The following is a 17,535-nucleotide window of genomic DNA, read 5'->3' as shown; positions in this document are numbered from 1 at the left end:
CTGAGAGGTGGACAAAATGTGTAGCCAGCGAGGGCGCATACTTTGAATAAAATATTTGTTATCATTCTCTTGAAATAAATGTGTTTTTTTTTTGAAAAAATATCGGTTTCATATGTATACACCTGGTATAGCCCAGAATCAAGGAAAAATATTCTAAAAATATGTTAATTAATTATTAAGATGCTAGAAAGAATTACCTTCAGAATTGTTTTGTTCTTTTAAAATAACGAGATAGGACTTCATAAAATAAATGTGGTTAAACTTATTTTACAGTTAATTTCATTTAATTTACATTTCAAATAAAATTGTAAAGGATAAACTTTAAAATAAGTATTTAAAAACATAAAATATTTTATACCAATTTCAGAAAAGATTCTAAGGTATTTTTAAGAAATTTTTGTATTTTATACAATTTTAAGAAATATTAGGAAAATTTGAAGTCTTTTTAAAAGATGTTTAGGAATTTCTAAGAATTTTGAAATAAATCAAGAAATACTTGATAAATTTTCGGAAATTTTAAAATATTTCTTATCTATTTGAAGCGTTTTAAATTATCCAAAATATTGTTAACTGTCTCGAATTTTTATTAAAATTTAAAAAAATCATTAAAACTGTAAAATAATTGCGTATAATGTTCTAAATATTCCCCAGAATTTTAAGGGGAAGAGGTAGAAGACGAGGGGACAAAAGTGAGACAAAAGTGGGAAGAATGGGATCAATTATGAAAAGGAGAGAAAGAAAAGGTGTGAAATAATTCGGAAAGTATAGAAAATAGGCAGAGAGAGAATCAGGAGAGTAGGAAAAAGGACATGAAACTGCTAGAAGAGAGAGTAAGCAAATTAGAACTAAGGAATGAGTCTAAGGTGGAAGAGAAAGGAAGTATAGAAGAAATAAGAGATTATGAAGTGGTCAAGCATTAGCAAAATGAAAGTTGGCGCTTGATACTGATTGACGTTGAAAGCAGAATGGAAGGGGAAGCGAGAGCGAAAAGGAAAATAAACATAATAGTGAATGGTTTGAAAGTGGAAAGCGAAAGGGCAGAGGAAGAGATTAGGAAGGTGAAGTGAGACATCGGCGCGCAAGTCAGAGTAGAGGAAATAAGAAGACTAGAAGGGAATCAAGAGGGCAGAGACTGTATGTTTTTAGTGAACTCTGGGAGTGAGCAGGACAAATATGAAGTTATGGAGAAAAATAAGCCATTGCAAGGAAGAAATGAAAGAATCGAAGAAGATCTGACGTGGCGGGAAAGAACAAGAAAGTGGCTAATCGAGCAAAAGGCATGGGCTGAGAGGTGCAAAGGTAATAGGGTAAGAATTGGAAAGGATTTTGGGGAGAAGTGCAGAAATGGCATTTGATAATGATGAGTGGGGCGTGGGTGGATGAGAAAGAGTGGAAATGCTTGAAAAGAATATTACCGAAAACATATGTGTGGAAGATGCAAGCAGCAAGAAAGGAGCACGTTAAAGGGAGAGGCATGGGTAGCATAGTGTCAAGGGTAAGAAAGGAACTGGTTTTAGAGGAAGAAAAGAGAGAGTATATAGAAGAAAAGGATAGAACAATGGCTAGAAGAATAAAATTAGAAAAATTTGTTGTGGATGTAGTATTCGTGTACAGAAGAAGAGGAGAAGAGGGATGATAGAGAACAATACGAAAATGAATAAAGGAGAAAGAGAAGAGGCTGGTCCTAACAGAAGCAATTTTAAATATATGGACTAGGGAACAAGGGGGAGCAGTATGGGATAGAGAAAAGGAGGAGTTTATAAGAAAATTGAAACAAAAGAAAACGGATCGGAAGGGTAGGAGGCTACTGGATATACTGGGAGAGGCGGGATGGTTAATTTGTTACAGCAATACAAGAGGAGATAGGTTCATAACACTTTCCGGTAATCGCGACAATGAGATGTGGTGGCTCAAAGGGCAGTAGGGGGAAGAGGAAAGAACAGAGAGAAAATAAAGTGAAAATCCGAATTTGGGGGGAGGAAAAGTTAAGAGAATTCAGAGAAATAATAGAAAACGAGGAGATAGGGGTTCGAGAAGAGGAAGGAGTTGACACACTGCTAGAAAAACTTAAAGCTGCGATAGATAAGGCAAGGGAAGAGGTGAGACCGAGAGAAAAAGAAGACGGGTTCAGAAGAGGCTAGAGGGACCATTAATGCAGGGAAGGTAAAGATAGGATGAAAGAGACTATGGAAATGGAGGAAAGGGGAAATGGAGAATGCGGGAAAAGAAGGAAGGGAATGTGAAGTGATAAATAGGGAAAGAGGAGGAAGGAAAGGTATACATGAAGAAATAGAAATTAAAGAGTGGCCGAAGCACTTCAAGGGTCTGCTAGGTGGAGTGAAATATAGCGTAAAGGGAGAAGGAAGAAAAGTGGTCGATGGGGACGATGAAATTGAAAACGAGATTAGTAGGGATGAGGTTTGTTTATGTTTATAAATAATTAATTTTGCCAGATCAGGAATGGACAGAGAAGAATCGTTAGAAATAATAAATAGTTCAAGTTTTATTTTAAGTATAGAATACTTGGCAGACTAAGACCATTTTTGAGAATAACACCGATCACTCACTCGTTTATATAGACATTTTTGTGAGATGTAATAATTAATGTCTTTATTGAGTTAATCACTTTACTGATCCGAAAAGATCGGACAACGATCTGTTGCGATTCATAGCTGCTCGCACACTGGTTTTCTCAAGCGACAAGGCTATCATCACACACTTTCATTAGCCTTAGTTTCAGGAGTAAGCAAGACCAATTGATTACATAAAAAATCTCTCGCATTGAGATAAGCATCTTCAATGACAAGATATTTAGACTTTGTGAAATTTTCGAATTTATCGCGCTCAGCCGACGTAGTTCCAGCTTCAATTTCCAGATGCAGAGTTTCACAACTTTTCCAGCGTTTGTCAAGAAGTTCCATCCGTGATTTGCCAGTAGTCACTGTTAGATTGGCCTTTTCAATTTTCTTAAAATTGGTTTCAGTGCGTAGAATCGCCTGAGAAATCTCAGATAACTCGCAGAATAATAAATCTATTTTAATAAAAGAAGAAACTTACGTTGACAGTTGCTGACAATTCTGCTAACATTAAAAAGTCTTAGTTTGCAAACTAAAGAACTGACTGACTTTAGTTTTTAAGTGCTCTGACAAGGCGAGCACATTTGAGTGTGTGAAAGCATATTTATTAATAAATTTTCAAGAAATCATCACTGAAATAATACGGTCTGAATTATTATTTTGTTCCCCAGAATGAGCCTCTGTCATCATGGGTAAATTAAAGTTGTCATCTTACCACTGGAGAAGGTTAGAAATCGATGAAGTCTAAAATTAAATGTGTTGACAATCATCGAAATATCAGCTGGAAATCTTGTTATTTCTTCCTTCAGGTGAAGAATAATGAAATACCGATCCAGTAAAGAATGCCAGCATGAAAGAGTACAGTACAAACTGTTTGGAGAAGGTTGACTGCCTTACAGTACGTGCGAAGATGTTGTCACCAGCTTATATTCTTGCTATGTGACCTCAAGCCGTAATATTTTCCACCTACTCCCTGTACTTTCACTGAATTATAAACTCACTCGTTTATAAAGACATCTTTGTAAGATCTAATAATTAATGTCTTTCTTAAGTTAATAACTTTACTGATCCAAAAAGATCGGACAATGATCTGTCGCAATTCATAGCTGCTCACACACTGGTTTTCTCAAGAGACGAGGCTATCATCACACACTCAAACTGAGAAAACACGTGTTTTCAAACATTCCTTTAAAGAATAAGGAAACAGAAACTAGCTTTGAAATAGGCGATTTCGGTAAATTGAATCATTTTCAATCATAGCAAATCTCATAAAGACAAAACATCACAACTTTAAACAAGTTGAATGAGGCGATTGCAAGGTTTAAAAGAAAAAAGGCGACCGGGGAAAATGGCTTGTAGAATGAAGCACTGAAATATGGAGGATTAGGGGTGAGGGAAGAGATGGGGAGAATTTGCGACAAGTTATGGAAAGGAGAAGGGTGGTTGGAGGAGTGAAAGATAGGCCTGGTAGTACCGTTGATTAAGAAAGGAGAAGACAAAAACGTGAAGGAATATAGAGGTATTACACTCATGTCCGTGGGATATAAAATTTATGCGGAAGTGCTTAGAAGGAGGTTGGAAAGACAGGTGGAAGAGAAGGGAAGTATACCACACAAGCAAACGGGTTTTAGAAAACGGATGGGAACCATAGATAACGTCTGCGTGCTCAACTATCTAGTCAATAGGAACCTAGGGCGGAAGCAAGGGAAGCTAGTCCCATTGTTTGTAGACAATAAGGCAGCATTTGATTCAGTTAACAGGAGGATCTTATGGGCAGCCATGAAAGACAAAGGAGTAAACCAAGTTTAATAGAGAGGATGAAAGAAATAAATTGTTAATACTAAGATAAGGGTGAAGATAGGAGATAAAAAAGGTAAGGAATTCTGGACAGGAAGGGGAATCAAGCAAGGGTGTCCATTGAGCCCACTTATATTTAGTATTCTTCTCGCAGATTTAGAGGAGAAGTTGAAGATGAAAGGGAAAGGAGGGACAACATTAGGAACGGGCAAACTGTATTCACTAGCATATGTAGATGACGTAGTGAAATTAGCGGATGAAGAAAGAGGTATGAACTTGTTGATGAGAGTGATCGAAGAATATGTGAGAGAAAAGGGTTTACCAATAAATGTGAACAAGACCAAGATAATGTGCTTTAAAAATAAAAGGGGTAGCTTAGAGCATGAATGGAGGATAAATGGCGTGGTGGTAGAGTTGGTTGATGAATTTTTCTACTAAGGATTTTGATTGGAAACGAGAGAAGGAAGCGTGCTGCAGGTGAGAAAGGGATTTGAATGCGCGAGTAAAGTAATAGGACAAGTATAGGGTATCGGAAAAAGAAGGTTTCAGAATAGCTGGTAGATGAGAGTGTGGATGTTTGATGTATTAGTATGGTCAGTGGCAAACCATGGTTTGGAAATCTGGGGATGGAAAGAACACAAGAGAATAGAAAGTTTGCATGAACGATTTTTGAGATGGGTTTTGGGAGTGAGCTCAAGTTGCCCAGGTTATATGTTGAGGGAAGAAATAGGACGAGAAAAATGATGGTGAGGCAAGTGAAAAGAGCCTGGAACTGGGGCGTATAGAATGGTTAAGGGGCAGGGAGAACCAGAGTACCTGAAAAAGATTGAAAAGAAGGGAAAATGGAATAGAGTAGTGAGATTCAGAATGGGAGAGGGTATAAGAGCATGCAGGTAATTGATGAATAAAAAAGAGAATGCTTGTAGAGTATGTAAGTATGAGCAGGAAACATGGTTGCATGTGTTAGAGAGGTGTATAGGGGACGGAAGGGGGAGGGGAGAGTACAGAAGAGAGAATTAAATGGATTCTGAATGAAAATGGTCAGGGGGAGGAATGGATAAAGAAGCCAAAAGATTTGAGAGAGAGAGAGAGAGGTCTGGTTGCATAGGAGAGTAGAAAAAAGCCAAAAAATGATTAATGGTAAGAGAAAATGGAAGCGGAGGGCAAAGTCGCAAGCATTTAGAAATAATAACAATAATTTAAGACTGTATGAAGCTAATAGTTCCTAAGATATAATAAGGTTTGATTGTAATAATACTTGTAAAGGTTATGTAAAGAATCTTAAACCTGTAAAAGGAAGAGAGTATGAACAAATGAAGAACTAAATATTTCTTGAAATTACTCGATTATTTACATTTATTTAAACTCTTAATCTTACCAAATTGAAACATTTTGCTTTAAAATCTTCTACATTCTTGTTTTTAATTTGAGGAAATCCTTTAAGATGTTTAAAAAAAAACATATTTAATTTTCTCTTGCAGGACATTTTTCAAAATAAAAAATAACTAAAATTTTTCACACGAATATTAGGAAATGAATTCTTTTTGCATTCTTATCAGAGAAGGTATTAGATTTAAGTATCTCTGTATGTATGTCTGTCTGTGAACTCGATAACTTAAAAAAAAATATTAATCTATTAGATTGGCTTTTGGTACACTCGTTTAGTGTCCTAAACTAAAGCTCAAATTCATTAGCCAGCCATTTTGGATAAAAATGCAAAAAGTGGGCACATTTTGAATATTTTTGAGACAATTTTTTTTTAATTCAAAAATTCGCCGTACGGTTATTTATAGTATTCAAAAAGTCAAACAATTTACCCTAGCGACTTTTTTAATCAAATAAAAAATTATTACAGACATAACAGTTACAAAATTAAAAAAAAAACACACGAAAATGAACATTAACATTTTAAGCCCAATAACGCAGGATATGAAAAAGTTAAAAGAAGAAAAATGTTGCTTTTTGAATATCCTGCAAGATTATCATAACAACTTTTTGAATTTTGTTGAAGAATCAAAAATTCAAATTTTGACAGCATACAAAATATTTAAAAATCCGAAAATTACACTTTTCGGCCAAAATCTGCAAAATACCGTAAAAGATGAGTACACAAAATTTGTGCACTTGAAAAAGATCTACAAATTTGTTATCAAGTACTTTTTGATAGGATGCGTAGTTTTGGCTTTAATCATGAAAAACATCATTAACAGTGAAAGAAAATCTGCGTGTGTGGGGTTTCAAAAAATTTAACTTTTCATGTTGTAGATGCTATTTTTTACGATTAAAATTAAAAACAGAACTATTAAAAAAAGATTCACGACAAACAAATCATTTTTACATTCTCATCAGAGAAGGTATTAAATTTGTGTAAAATTTGACCCCCCCCCCCTTCCAGTTTTTGTCAGAAATTCACATTTTATGACCCCTTGAATCCGGAAAACATGTTTTTACGAATGTGTCTGCCTGCATATCTTTCTGTCGTTATGTCTATCACTCTTTTAGTGTCCTAAGCTAAATGCCAAATTCGTTAGTCAAACAATTTTGGATAAAAATAATGAAATTGTGTCCATTTTGAACATTTTTGAGTGCACATTTTTTCATGAATGTACAGTTCTTCATAGTATTTAAAAAGAAAAATGTTACTTTATGATAGCCCTACAAGATTGTCACATCAACTTTTTGAATTTTTTTGAAAAATTGAAAATTTAAATTTTGACAGCACAAAAACTAATCAAAAATCAAAAATTGCATTTTGTGGTCAAGCTATACAAGATAGGAAAAAAATGACAAGACAAACACATTGAAAACATAAAAATTAAATTTTTCGACGCACGACACAGAGAAGGTATTAGATACGTGTAAAATACGACAACCCGCCCCCCTCCAGTTTTTGTCAAATGTCCACGTTTTGAGGCCCCCTGAATCCGAAAAATATGTTTTCACGAATGTGTATGCCTGCCCGTCTGTCTGTATGTATTTATGCCTGTCTGTCTGTCAGCACGATAGCTTTGGAAGAATTATTCTATTAGATTGGCCTCTGGTGCACTCTTTTAGTGTCCTAAACTTAAGGTCAAGTTCGTTAGCCATCCATTATGGGCAAAAATTGAAACAGTGAGCGCATTTTGAATTTTTTTGGAGACCATTTTTTTCAAAATTCAAGAACTCTCTGTACGGTTGTTCATAGTATTTAAAAAGTCGAACAATTTATCCTGATGAATTTTTTCATGAAATAAAAAATTATTAGATTTCTAGTATTTACAAAATTCTAAAAAACACACGAACATAAGCCTTTTAAGCCACATAACGAACGATATGAAAAAATGGCAAGAAAAGAAAAGATTTGATCTCTAAATGTCCTAGAAGATTATCATAACAACCTTTTGAATTTTCTTGATAAATGAACAATTCAAATTTTGACATTATACAAAATAATGGAAAATGCGTATGTGTAAAGTTTAAATCATAAAGAAAACATTGGAAATGAGCAAATTCAGTTTTTGGAAAAAGGAAAAAGTTGCAATAAAACGTTTGATAACAAATTTTTTTTAAAGAATGGGCATTTTTTTAAACAGACAATGAAACTTCATCTGTTTCAATACCAATGCAAGTTACGAATTATAATAATATACATTTATGGAAATTGTTTAAAGTTCTAATGTTTCGTCTTTATGAGATTTTCTGCGATTGAAAATTATTCAATTTATCGACATCGCCTACTTTAAAACTATTTTTGGTTTCCTTATTATTTAAATGAATGTTTAAAGTCACGTGATTTCTCAGTTTGAGTGTGTACTAATAGCATTGTCGCTTGAGAAAACCAGTGTGCGAGAAACTATGAATTGCGACAGATCGTTGTCCGATCTTTTTGGATCAGTAAAGTGATTAACTGAATAAAGACATTAATTATTACATCTCACAAAAATGTCTATATAAACGAGTAAGTGAGTGATCTGTGTGGTTCTAAAAAATTGTCTTAGTCTGCCAAGTATTCTCTACTTTAAATAAAACTTGAACTTATTATTATTTCTAACGATTCTTCTCTGTCTATTCCTGATCTGGTAAAAGTAATATTTATAAAGATAAACATTAAACAAAATAGTCCTTCGAGTTGGTAGAAGATCGTGAAAAAACATTCCAAAGTGTAAAATTAATACAGAAAAGACCCAAGCTAGAAATCTTATTAAGTGAAAGCACAGGAACAAGGTGAAAAATATGACGGCTTGAGGTCACATAGCAAGGATATAAGCTGGTGACAACATCTTCGCACGTACTGTAAGGCAACTGTCCTTCTCCAAGCAGTCTGTACTGTACTCTTTTTTGCTGTCATTCTTCACTGGATCGGTCTTTCATTATTCTTCACCTGAAGGAAGAAATAACAGGTTTGCCAGCTGATATTTGGATGATTATCAACACATTTAATTTTAGACTTCATCAATTTCTAACCTTCTCCACTGATAAGATGACAACTTTAATTTACCCATAATGAGAGAGGCTCGTTCTGGCAAACAAAATAATAATAATCCCGACCGTAGTATTTCACAAAAATTTGCTCGCCTTGAAAAGCCAGTCTAACAGTGGCTACTGTCAAATCACGGATAGAACTTCTTGACCAACGCTGGAAGAGTTGTGAAACCCTGCATCTGGAAATTAAAGCTTGAACTACGTGGTCTGACCGTCAGAAATTGGAATATTTAAAAAAATATAAGTATCTCGCTATTGAAGATGCTTATCTCCATGCGCGAGATTTTTTATATAATCAACTGGAATTGCTTACTCCCTTGCCTGTCAAACTTTCTCAGATCACTTTACCGGAGTTTTCAGGAGACTACAAGGATTGGAAGAATTTTCGCGATTTATTTAATGCTTTAATAATTCAAAACGATTCCTTGTCAAATTGTCCTTAAAGGGGGAAGCTTAAGTTTTTTGAAGACACGTTTCGGTAACTGATGCTAACTTTATCTCCACTTGGAAGTCGCTAAAGACTACACGAAAAGAAATTTAGGACCGCTTTTGCGTTTAGTATAGTAGGGCAACACAACCACGAGTTTAACGCAACAGCAGCGCCATTTTGCGTGAAGCGGCTGCCTTAAAATGTGGTGCATCGTTGCTCTCTTATATTTGGGAACACTGCTGTCCCGAACGAGAGAACGTAAACGTATTACAGTCTTTGATACGACTTCTAAATTCATATAAAATTTCTATGAACCGGCGCGTGTCCCGAAAATAACGCAAACGTCTTACTGAAGTTTGGGATTGCTGTTGTCCTAAGAGTTCGACACGCCGTTCGTCCCTTTGTCGGATCCCAGCGTTCTCAAAATATGAGAGTAGATGTCTTGAACACAGGGCGCGCTAACGCTCGTGTGTTCAGCTCAACAGTTACTTATAAGTACAGCAGTCGCCCTAAATTTCTTTTTGTGTAGATTTGACAAAAAGATAGCTTTATTTCCAACTCATTTAGAAGCCTTTATAAATATTCCTAATGTGTCGAATAAAATTCTGGAAGACCTAAAAGACTTACGCGATAAAACAAATGAGTCTTTGGCGGCTCTAAACAATCTTAAACGCTTAACAGAACATTGGAGTGATTTACTTGTTTTTATAATGGTTAAAAAGTCTGATATTGGTACTCTCAAGGAATGGGAGATGTATATTAGTTCTAGCACTGATTATCCTACTTATCAACAACTTGACTCATTTTTGGAGACTCGCATACGTATTTTGGAGGCTATTAAAGCTTCAAACCCTGGTGCAAGTTCTCAAGAAAGGAGTAGGGCTTCAAAACAATCGGGAGTTAGGAGCCACAAAGCAACTTCTAGCTTAAAATGTCTCCTTTGTAAGGATAAGCACTCTTTATTTAAATTCAACCGATTCAAAGCTTTGTCTGTGGACAGGCGTAGGGAAGTTGCTACAAATAATCATTGTTGTTATAATTGTCTCACGCCCGGACATCGACCTCATAATTGTGTTGGTAAATCCAAATGTTACAAGTGCGGTAGGAAACATAATTCTCGGTTGCATTCCGATGATTATAATTCAAATCCCACCATACAACCAACTAACTCTGCATCGGTTACTTCTCAATTGGCAGTTTCAGGTTCTCTCGCGTCACAATCAAAAGATCCCGGCAATTCCACTGTGAAGGTGGGGGTGAATCATGTAGCGCTTATAGAAGCAGACGATAAAGTTTCGTTTAATTTTCTGAATAATCATTAAAATTTTTCGCGCTCAACCTTACTCTTTACGGCTGTCATTTCCTCCCAAGCTGAAAATGGAAGAAGTCACAGATTTGCAGTTTTTCTGGACCAATGATCTGAATGTTGTTTTATTATCGAGAGATAAATGAAAATATTAAGTCCACGCTACAAAAAGGTTAAATCAGTAGTATATGGGGTTGGAGAAGTTAATACTGGTTCTTCAACAAAGTTAGCAGAATTTAATTTAATTCCTACAGAAAAGAACTGTCCTAAAGTCCACATTCAAGCTTTAGTATTATTACACCTTATATCATATGCTCCTTCTTTAAGATCTAATGTGGGAAATAAAGATCAATTAAAAGAGTTAGGGTTAGTAGATCCAAATCCCTTTAGCTCCCATCAAGTTGATTTGATTTTAGTAGCAGATAAGTATGGCTCATGTTTACTTCCTGATCTCCAACAGAGTATATTGGGTTCTCTTACTGCGCAAAGTACCGTTTTTGGTTGGATATTATCTGGGTCGGTTTCAGTTACAAATAAAATGGAAATTAACATTCCAATTACAGCACATCAGGCTATTTCAATAGAAGTAATGCATGAAGACTTAACCAGGTTTTGGGAGTTGGAGGAAGTTCCCTTTAAAAATACTTTGACAGATGACGAGATGTTTTGTAATAAGTATTTCGGCACGAATTACCAACGAACAAAAGGCGGACGTTACATGATACGCTTACCTTTCAAAAACGTTCCCCCCATAAAAATAGATTCATCCTTGGAGAGAGCTAAAATCATTTTGAATAAAGTACTTCGTCGTTTATCAGAGAAATCGGAATTATTGTTACAATATTCTAGTTTCTTATCAGAATATGAAAGCCTTGAACACATGGAACTTCTTCAAGAAAAGAAATTGGATAGTTTTCCAGCAACTGTGTATTTTGCTCATCACCCTATCTTAAGAGAAGGTAGTTCCACTACTAAGTTGAGGGTTGTTCTTAATGCATCCTGTTTAACTTCCATTAATTTTTCCTTGAATTCTCATCTTCACACCGGTCCCAAGATTTTCAATGATTTGGTTTCAATCATTATGAATTGGATATCTGCCTGTGCTCCTTATTTGGCTAACAAAGTGGTTAAGCAGTTAGCTTATGATGAAGGAAATTGATTTTCTTTAGCCCAAACTATATTAGAAAATAATATATACGACGATGATGTTTTGTTTGGTGCGGATAGTCAGATTCAGGCTGAACGGGCGCGAGCTCGAGTAACACTGTTATTATAATCTGAAGATTTTCATTGGTGAAAATGGGCCGCAAATGAATCCGAACTATTGGAAGATTGTCCCTCGGATAAACACGGACTTGCTACCGAATTTCTGTTAGCGGAGGATGCTCAGCTGAAGGTTTTAGGTTTATTTTGGGATCCTGAGTTTGATTTATTCCTTTTTCAAGTGACTTCTTCTTTAGTCGATAATCCAACAAAACGGATTGTTCTTTCACAAATAGCTAAGTTGTATGATCCTATGGCTTGGATAACTCCAGTCATAATAGTGGCAAAAATTTTAATGCAGGAACTTTGGCTGCGTAAACTCGACTGGGACGACGGACTACCTGATGATCTTAAAATTTAATGGTTAAATTATCATGGTTCTCTGGAAAAATTAGAAACACTTGAAGTCCTCAGATGGACACGACAACTGCAGACAAACTCTGAATTCGAGCTTCATGGCTTTTCTGACGCTTCGTCAAAAGCTTATTCAGCTTCTGTTTACATTGGACTTCTTAGTGAAGATTTGAAGGAGGCTCATGTTTCCCTACTAATGGCTAAATATAAAGTAGCTGTCATATTTTGGATTAAATTTGTCCAGGCAAATTCTTTTTCTAATGAGATAAAAGCTTTGAACGAAGAAGATAGGGCGGTTTCAAAGAACTCGCTATTAAAAAGTTTGAATCCATTTTTGGATTCCAACAATCTCTGAAGGTTAGGTGGAAGACGACGGCATGCTTCTATTAGTTTTGATGAGAAGCATCCTATCATTTTGTCGCGTCACAACATATATTAGCTCATCGCCACGCATCTTCACCTTCGATCTTTACACGGTGGTCAGCAATTAACTTTACATACGCTCAGACAGCGTTACTGGATTTTAGGAGCTGACTCTTTGGTTAAACGACTGATCAAATGTTGCATGGAGTGCACACGTGAGAGAGCGGCTTTGTCTCAACAACTTATGTGGGACTTACCTGAATTTAGAGTAAGCAGAAAAAGTCGTGGCAGAAAGAGTTACAAAACTTGCGTTGCGCTTTTCATCTGTTGTTGTACGCGATCTGTTCATTTAGAACTCGATTCCGATTATTCATCTGCCGCTTTTCTCGCCGCCTTTCAGCGATCTGCTTCTACATGATTACAGACTAAATTTATCAAACCTTTCGTCTTCTTTTGGAATAATACCGTCGTCATCGTAGCGATCAAATATTAGATGGACTTCATCTACATTTTGTAACTTTCTACTTATTTTGTCCATGATTTGCCGACTCACGTCATGGAAAGTTACAAGGTTATTAGCATTTAAAGCTTGAAGTACGGCGATTCCATTGATAACTACACAATTATGCTTTTGTAAAGATGGTTCATTAAGTGTAATCTCATTAAAAATATTTTTCTTTAATAGATGCATAAGTTCATACTTGGCAGTTTTTCTTCGGGAACCATCAGGTTTAAAAAGCACACTTGGAATATTTGTTACTGGCACAGTCATTATCATTTGCAGATTAACATTAGGCCTACTCTTACTAATCACTAAAGCTCTTTTAAATACAATGTATGTACGTTACGCGCTCCTTCACGGCAAATCCGCCTCTCTCTAAATCTGAATTAGTGAAATTTCACTATTTGATAGTGGAATTTCACTAATTGAATTAGCAAGAATTAGTTTACTACGAATGAGTGAAAAACTACTAATTCAATTAGTGAAAATATTTTACTAAATCAATTAGTGAAATTTCACTAAGCAAATAGTGGTTTTGAGAGGTAAAGTATCTACTATTAAATAGTGGAAAATCACTAATTAAGCAGTCAAAATCACTAATTACACAGTGAAATAAAATATTCGCTGGAGTCAACCAATAACCCCAACAGTAAACTATTATACAAGACAAGTTCTAGAAGTAAACTATAATGTGTATTTAAAAATTAAATAAATTTATGTTGATACTCTACTTACTAAAGAAAAATCTTAATTTAGCTTGCCATGTCTTTCTATAAAAATAAATGTAAAGCTGAATTTATTAACCTCAAAACGAACACAGCGCTCATGTTCTATAGCAAATTTTTTCGTCTCGATATACATGTCGCCACATAATGAGGAGACTCTTCACTGGGAAACTAAACGAAAGTATAATAAACTGGAAAATATTACTAACCTGTGTTTTAAAATTTTTTTACGCTCAAAGAAAGAAAAATGATGCAAACTGATAAATGTAAACGATGCAAACGATGGAAACGAGACGTCAGCGCAGGTTGGCGCGAGTCCACCATTAACCGCGATCACGTAATTACGGCTTCGATCTCGACTTCACTAATTAAATAGTGTATTAAACTACTTAATAATAGTGAAATATAATCCACTAATTGGAAATAGTAAACATATTACTATTTTTTCAGCAGAAGACCACTAATTCAATAGTGAAAAGCCAAAAAATCACTATTTCAGCAGTGAATCATTCAATCAATAATTCAATTAGTGAAATTTTAACTATTTCAAATTTAGAGAGCTCGAAATCCGTAAATTTCAAGAATTTGGTATGACAAAGTTGACAATGTAAAAAAAGTAGCACGACCAAAAAAAATACTCCCTGGAATCACATGTTTTCGCGAGTAATTTGCATTTTTTAAATTTCAAATAGCTGTGGTAGAAGTCGAGAAAACTTTTTTCAAAAAATACACTTTTCGGTCGATTTTCGACTTTAAATTGCGCGCAACTCCAAACCAAAGCATTTTTCGAAAAAATACCAAGAGTAAAAAATTGTTTATTTTTGCATTTCACCTTAGAAAGTGATCAGCGTACCGATTTTCTCATTTATCATAATTTTACAAGTTTTTAGTTAATAACAAATTATTGATCATCGGGATAAAAAAGTATTGCAAGGGTTTTTTTTCCTATTAACATAGTAAAATATATTTTTTTAACGAATAGGGGTGAGAAATAATTAGGCTTAAAAGTACCATGTCACTATTTTATAAGTAAGTTCTAGCTATGTAGATATCGGCTTTTTTCAATACGTGTTATCATTACAGGGTATTGTTTTTTATATAAGGGTTAATTTTACAAAAGCGATTAATATGAATTTCGAGAATTATGATACAGCACAACAATTATGAGGACAAATGTCCCAACAGTTCATGTATACAATTTTTTACTTTAGTCTTCAGGTTTATATTCAGATACAATTAAGGGGTTTGTGTTTGTAGTAATTAGGAGTGAATAATAATTTTGCTCCTTAGTGATGCTTAAAAAATATCGTGTTCATGGTTAATAAGTGTTTTTCATGTTGATTTTTTCATTTTCTTAAATATGTTTAGGCAGCACAGGGGGTTGCTTTTTAGAATAAGGGTTAATTTGACAAAAGTGTTTAATATCACATTGAAAAGCAAAAAAATAGCAAAAAAATGTAGCCTAGTCATTTTTAAAATACTTTTTTCATTACAGGGGGTCGTTTTTAAAAAATAAGGATTGATTTCACAAAAGCGATCCATAGCCCATTGTGAAGCAAAATATTGCAAAAAAATCTGACAAAGTCATTTTTTTATTTCATGGGTTTTCAATTATTTTTGTAGAGGGCGCCGCTAAGTTGCCGGCAAGCTGGTGCTGCCCTGCTTTCTCGAAAATTAATAGAACCAAAATAACATTTTTCGTAAAAAATAGCAAGAAAAGATGCATTATTCAACGTTTTGGTTTTCCTTAGTTGCGCCGCTGAGTTATCTGACCTCAAATCCGTCGGATAAGATGCTTCTACCTATTTCGGAAAGGTTTCTTTAAAGATTTAACATCTTGAAAGCGGCTCAACGATTTTGCTGGGATCGGGTGCAGTTCGTTTTACGATTAATTTCGAGTATTACAGAATCGTAAGCGTGCATTGTCAGTAACAGTAAAATTAAGAAAAATTGAATTTCGTCGATTACAGCGCCATCTGTCGCGAAACGAGAAAAATGTTTTAGCCAAATCATACGCATTTTTATCCAAATAATCTGAATATGCAATAAAATATAGGGGTTCCCATTTAAGATTTCGAACTTGCCCCCATCCCCACCCCCAGAGGGCGGTGTGAGGGAACCGATTTCAACATCAGTGCATGTACTCCTCAGAGTGATTAAATTTTTATTTATAACATTTCAAAATTAATTTCAAATTAAAAAAATAACCCAGTATATACATATACATATACAGTAAGGACGTTTACTATGTAGTCATAGGGAATATAATGACATTACCATAGCATACATTGCAACACGTCGTGCATCTGTGTAATTAAAAAAAGTAGTAAATAGGTGCTTTTAATTCAGTTTTTAAATCCCCCGCGCTCGAGGTCTTGCGCTGATGGTCAAAAGCTTCGAGCCTCAGTTGACGTGCGCAAAAGACATACAACCTAATTCTGAAAGAAGGTTATGTTCCCCAAGATTCACTACGCATTCCAGATAAATAAGATAATTCCAGATAAAAAGTTGATGAAACTCTTTAAAATTCCGTTATATGGCCATGGCTCATTCTAATTCTGAAGCTGAGTTAATATTGAAGATTTTAGCTAATAAGTTTTATAATTCCTGAGTCAAATATCACAAAAGTATATACTTTAACATTCTATAGCAGCGGAGACGTAATTTTCAAGGTCGCTGGACACCCAGCTTACAAGAATAATTCGCCGCTTCTTACCTCTCATCATTTGAATCTCAGATTCATCGTTGCAATTTTTATAATCATACGGATTACAATTTTCATCGCAGTTAGTCAGAAGCGTTTGATTCCCATGTTTAAGACAATAAGTAAAACAACAGATATTAGCACTAATTAATTCTATACAACCTGCAGATATTCACTTTATTTAATTAATTAAGTTCGAAGTACAAAACGATTTTGACACTTGTCAAACATCAAATATCACACACGTACCGTTACATTAGTGAAAACCAACTTCAATTTTTAGGAAAGTACTTACTGCACGTTCCGAATGTATTCATGAAAATTTTTAATGTTTTGTTGCATTTTTGTTAAATTCATAACTAATTATTTATTTAAAATGCGCGGTAAATCCTGGGGAACATACCGTTTTCAGAATTAGGTTATACGCATGGACATAGGAAACACGGGACAAGGCATGCCATTCTAACTTGGGCGAGCGGGGTTGAATCTACGGGAGGAGGGAGAATTCTATGAGTGGTGAGAGCCGCTGTTGGAAAAAATGGAAGCAGGTGTAGTAAAAGAGAACACTTTGAAATATATTAAAAAGTCCAATCATTTATTTCGTGCTCTCTCCTGTGAAGCCAGACTCGTACTAACTCAAACGGTCTAAAACCCCATGCTCGCTAGGCCCTTTTCCCTATGACTGTTATCGCTATTTTGTTTATAGGATCGTGCTGTGTGTATTTATGTGTGTGTCCGAGAAAAAACTACTTCGTAAAAGCATGACCTAATTGAGTCGGATTTCGTACGTAACTTTAGGAGACCTCACACATTATCTTTTTCTTTTTTTCTCAGTAGAGAAGAAGGAACATTTACATTTGATATATTTATTTTTGCATACATATCAATACTCCCACTCAAAAATTAATTCATAGGTTCTAAGGACAAGAGAGAGAGAGAGCACTTTCTTTCTTTTTATATTCGGGTGATACATAAATAGTCCAACATTCGTTGCAGTGGATTGGGGAAAACCCAGATAAAAACCCAATCAGACCATTGTACTCGCAATCGCAGA

The sequence above is a fragment of the Belonocnema kinseyi genome, chromosome 10, assembly GCF_010883055.1.
Source record: "Belonocnema kinseyi isolate 2016_QV_RU_SX_M_011 chromosome 10, B_treatae_v1, whole genome shotgun sequence".
Classification (NCBI taxonomy): Eukaryota; Metazoa; Arthropoda; class Insecta; order Hymenoptera; family Cynipidae; genus Belonocnema; species Belonocnema kinseyi.
Note: the sequence above shows the minus strand (reverse complement) of the source record.